Source organism: Myotis nattereri (genome assembly GCF_964212035.1).
Source record: "Myotis nattereri genome assembly, chromosome: 3".
Lineage (NCBI taxonomy): Eukaryota > Metazoa > Chordata > Mammalia > Chiroptera > Vespertilionidae > Myotis > Myotis nattereri.
The window spans coordinates 162018287-162023991 of record NC_138077.1 but is presented as its reverse complement, the minus strand read 5'-3'; positions in this window follow the sequence as shown (position 1 = coordinate 162023991).

Sequence of the window (5705 nt, the reverse complement as noted above, 5' to 3'; positions counted from 1 at the left end):
CAATTAGGAGCCAGCAGTCTAAGATTGTGAGAGGGATGTCCCGGATTGGAGAGGGTGCAGGCTGGGCTGAGGGGACCCTCGGCCCTAACCCCCATGCATGATTTTTGTGCACCAGGCCTCTAGTATTAATAGAATAAAGGACAAAATTTTCATGATCATCTCAATATATATGCAGGAAAAAATTTAACAAAATCCAATACTTTTCAATGTAAAAATATTCAACAGACTAGGAATAGATGAAAACTTCCTCAATGTGATAAAGGGCATCCATGAAAAACTCCCAGCTAACATCATACTTAATGGTGAAAAACAAAATACTTTCCATATAAGATCAGGAACAAAACAAGAATGTCTATTGTTGCCACCTCTATTTAACATTATGGTGAATGTTCTAGGCAGATCAATTAGGAAGAAAATAAAAGGCATGCATACAGAAAAGGAAGAATTTAAAGTATCTTTGTTTACAGATTTTTAATATAGAAAATCTCCATGAATGCACTAAAAAATAAACTATTTGATCTAATCAAATATGTCACTAAGGTACTAGATATAAGATCAATATATAAAAATCAATTGTATTTTAAGTAGTAGGAATGAAGACTCCAAGAATAAAATTAAGATAACAATTGTTTACAATAGCATCAAAAAGAATTAATATTTAAAAATAGATTTAACAACAACAAAAATGCAAGACATATTTTGATAACTATAAATCATTGTGGTTTTTTGCGTTTTTTATATATATACTAGAGGCTTAGTGCACAAAAATTTGTGCACTTGAGGGGGTCCCTCACCTCGGCCTGTGCCCTCTCGCAGTCTGGGACCCCTCGGGGGATGATCACCTGCTGGCTTAGGCCCACTCCCTAGGGGATTGGGCCTAAGCTGGCAGTAAGACATCCCTCTGGCAGCCCAAGAGCCCTCGGGGGATGTCCATTTGCCAGTGGGGAGCAGGCCTAAGCTGCAGTCGGACATCCTTAGTGCTGCTGAGGAGGCGGGAGAGGCTCCCACCACCACCGCTGTACTGGCAGCTGTCAGCCTGGCTTGTGGCTGAGCAGAGCTCCCCCTGTGGGAGTGCACTGACCACGAGCAGGCAGCTCCTGCATTGAGTGTCTGTCCCCTGGTGGTCAGTGTGTGTCATAGTGACCAGTCATTCCCAGTCGTTCTGCTGTTAGGGTCAATTTGCATATTACACTTTTATTATATAGGATTTTTATTGATTTCAGAGAGGAAGGGAAAGGGAGAGAGAGATAGAAATATCAATGATGAGAGAAAATCATTGATTGGCTCTACTGCACGCCTCACACTGGGGATTGAGCCTGCAAACTGGGCATGTGCCCTTGACCGGAATCGAACCTTCAGTCCACAGGCTGACATTCTATCTACTGAGCTAAACCAGCTAGGGCTATAAATCATTGTTAAAATAAATTTAAAAATCTAAATAAATGTAAAGTCATCCATCTTCGTGGATTTGATGATATAATTTTGTTATAATGGCAATACTCACTAAATATATCTACTAATTCAGAGCAATTCCTATTGAAATTCCAATTTCTTTTTGAAGAAATGGACAAACTGATTCTAAAATTCATAAGGAAATGCAAGGGACCCCAAATAACCAAAACTATCGTATCTAATAAAAGAGAAACATGGTAATTAGTGTACGTCTGCTACCCTTCCCATTGGCTAATCAGCAAGATATGCAAATTAACTGCCAGCCGAGATAGCGGCCGGCAGCCAGGCAGCTTGAAGTTAACATGAGGCTTGCTTGCTTCAGTGACGGAGGACTCCAATGTTCCCCGCCTGACTTGCCGGCCTCTGAGCTTGCAGTTTGAAATATTGCTACAAATATAGAAGCTAAACAAAACCCCAGAAACCTGCTTTCAGCCCGCCAGGATCTCAGAGCTAGAGTTGATACAGTCTTTCGATTGTAGAATCCAAACAAACCAGATACCTGCTTTCAGCAGCAGAGGCCTCAGAGCTGGAGCCAGAGCTAAAGTTGGCCCAGAATAAAAAAGAAAAAGAAAAAAAGGAGCAGTTGGGAGCTTCAGTCACTCGCCAGCCTGAAAACAGCCCTCAGCCCCTCACCCAGACTGGCCAGGCAACCCAGTGGGGACCCCCACCCTGAAGGGTGTGTGACCAGCTGCAAACAGCCATCATCCCCTCATCCAGGCTGGCCAGGCACCCCAGTGGGGACCCCCACCCTGATCCAGGACATCCTTCAGGGCAAACCAGCCGGCCCCTACCCATGCACCAGGCCTCTATCCTATATAGTAAAAGGGTAATATGCCTCCCAGCACCAGGATCAGCAGAGCTAAGAGGCCTCCCGGCACTGGGATCAGTGTGACAGGGGGCAGCGCCCAAACCCCCTGATCGCCCTGCGACTCTGTGTGTGACAGGGAACGGGGCCACAACCTCCCTATCTGCCCTGCTCTGTTCGTGACAGGGGAAGGTGCCCCAACCCCCTGATCAGCCCTGCTCTGTGCCTGATAGGGGGGAGCTCCCCAACCCCCTGATCACCCTGCCCTGTGTGTGACAGGGTGCGGCGCCCCAACCCCCCCAACCCCCCCAACCCCCCCAACCCCCCCACCACGGGCCCTGCTCTGTGTGTGATGGGGTAGAGCCATAACCTCCCCATAGGCCGTGCCCTGAGTGTGAGAGTGGCGGCGCCCCAACCCCCTGATCGGCCCTGCTCTGTGGGTGATAGAGGGCAGCGCCCCAACGCCCTGATCCACCCTGCTCTGTGCGTGACAGGGGGGAGCTCCCCAACCCCCTGATGGGCCCTGCTCTGTACGTGACAGGGGGTGGCACCGCAACCTCCCCATCGACCCTGCCTTGAGTGTGATAGGGGGTGCTGCCCCAACCCCCCCAATCGGCCCTACCCTGAGCGTGACTGAGGGTGGCATCGCAACCTCCCGATCCGCCCTGCTCTGTGCATGACGGGGGCGGTGCCCCAACTCCCCAATCGGCCCTGCTCTGAGCCCGACCAGGGGCTGCACTAGGGATTGGGCCTGCCCTCTGCCACCCGGGAGCAGGCCTAAGCCAGCAGGTCGTTATCTCCCAAGGGGTCCCAGACTGCGAGAGGGCACAGGCCGGGCTGAGGGACCCCCCTTCCCCCCGAGTGAACAAATTTTTGTGCACCGGGCCTCTAGTATATATATAAAAGCCTAATATGCAAAGTGTTCCCTTGGGAGTTTGACCGACCAGGAGTTCAATCACTCGCTATGACATGTGCTGACCACCAGAGGGCAGCACGGAATGAAGGAAGGCCCTGGCCAGCAGCCAGTAGCTGCTAGGGACCCTACCTGTGCACAAATTTCATGCACTGGGCCTCTAGTCTTGAATAAGAATCAAGTTGAAGAATTTATAGTTCTTAATTTTAAAACTTACAGAAATCAAGACAGTGTGGTGGTACTGGCAAAAGACTAGGCAATAGATCTGTGGAATAGAATTTAGAATTCAGAAATAAACCCAAACTTTATGATCAATTGATTTTTGACAAGAGTGCCAAGACTACGCAATGTGGAAAGAATAATCTTTTCAACAGATGGTGCTGAAGAAATTGGTTATTCACGTACAAAAGAATGAAGCTGAACCCCTACAACATACCATATATAAAACTTAACTCAAGATGGATCATGGACCTAAATGTAAAAGCTAAAACTCTTAAAGGAAAATATAGAAGTATTTCCTCATGACTTTGAGTTAGGCAATGGTTTCTTAAAATAACAAAAAAAATAGATAAGTTTGATTAATTAATTATCAAACACTTTTCTTCAAAGAAAACAACCACCCATGGGCTAAGAGGAAATATCTGCAAATCTATTGTATGAAGAATATGTAAAGAAACATCATAAATTAATAATATAAAAATAAACAACCCAAATGAAAAATGGACAAAGAATTCCAATAGATATTTCTCTAAAGAAGACATGCAAATGGCCAAAAGCACATGACAGGATGCTCAACATCATTAGTCAGGAGGGAAATAAAAGTCAAAACCACAATGAGAAGGCACTGCACATCAACCAGGATAGCTACAATAAAAAATTTAAAAGAGAAAAAAACAAATGCTAAAAATTACGTTCAAGAAATTGAAACCCTTGTGCATTGCTAGTGGAATTATAAAATGGTCCAGCCTCTTTGGAAAACAAAGAGTTTTCCTCAAAACTCTCTGTTAAACAGAGTTACTGTGAGACCCAAGAGAAATAAAAGCCTATGTCTATACAAACACTTGTATGTAAATGTTCATAGTAACGATACACGGTGGGTAAAAAGTAGGTTTATAGTTGTCCAAATGTAAAGTAAAATAATAAGTAATAGACAATAATACAAGAAAAAAGCTGTTTCACATATACACAACTGTAAACTCACTTTTGCTGCACCCTGTTTTCATAATAAACAAAAACAAAAACAGCCCAAATGGCCATCAACTGATAAACAAATAGACAAAATTTGGTATATCAATACAATGGAATAAAAACAAATGAGTATGTGTTACAATACATGCTACAATATACATGTAACAACATGAAACGTCCATGCTACAACATGGATAAATTTTGAAAACATTATGCCAAATGAAAGAAACCAGTCACCAGACTGCATATTGTATAATCAATTTATATGAAATGGTAAATCTATAAAAACAGAAGTAGATTATTGGTTATCAGGGGCTGGAGGAGGTATATAAGAAGTGACTGCTACTGGATTTTTGGACTGATGAAAATATTCTAAAGTTAGATGGTGATAATGGTTACACAACTCTGTGAATACACTAAAAAACCACTCAATTGTACACATTATGAGGGTGAATTTTATACTATGTGAATTATATCTTAATAAAACTATCCTATATAATAAAAGCCTATGCTAACTGTCTGGTTGTCCAGTCATCAGTTCAACTAATCAAAGCATAATATGCTAATGATATACTAAGGCCGCTCAACCGCTCGCTATGACATGCACTGACCACGAGGGGGCAGATAGTCAACCAGTCGACCAGTCACTATGATGTGCCCTAACCACCAGGGCGCAGATGCTCCAACTGGTAGGTTAGTTTGCTGCTGTGGTCCAGCCAATCAGTACTGAGCGAGACAGGCCAGACATGCCCTGGAACCCTCCCGCGGTCCCTCCCTGACTGGGCAACCTCCAGCATCCCTCCCTGGCCCTGATTGGGGTCCCTCAGCCTGGTCTGCACCCTCTCACCATCCAGGACCCCTCGGGGGATGTTGGAGAGCAGGTTTCAGCCCGATCCTGCAGACCAGGCCAAGGGACCCCACTGGTGCACAAATTAGTGCACCAAGCCTCTAGTCAATCCTATCTAATAAAAGAGAAACATGGTAATTAGCATATGACCGCTACCCTTCCCATTGGCTAATCAGGGAAATATGCAAATTAACTGCCAGCCAAGATGGCGGCCGGCAGCCAGGCAGCTTAAAGCGAACATGAGGCTTGCTTGCTTCAGTGATGGGGGACTCCAACGTTCCCCACCTGCCACTGCAGGCCTCTGAGCTGCAACTCTAAGCAACTATGTTACAAATACAGAAGCTAAACAAAACCCCAGAAACCTGCTTTAGTCACCAGGTTTCAGCCAGCAGGATCGCAACATTGTTTCAAATACAAAAGGTAAACAAAGGCCAGAAACCTGCTTTCAGCAGCGGAGGCCTAAGAGCTTGAGCCAGAGCTAAAACTGGCCCAGAATAAAA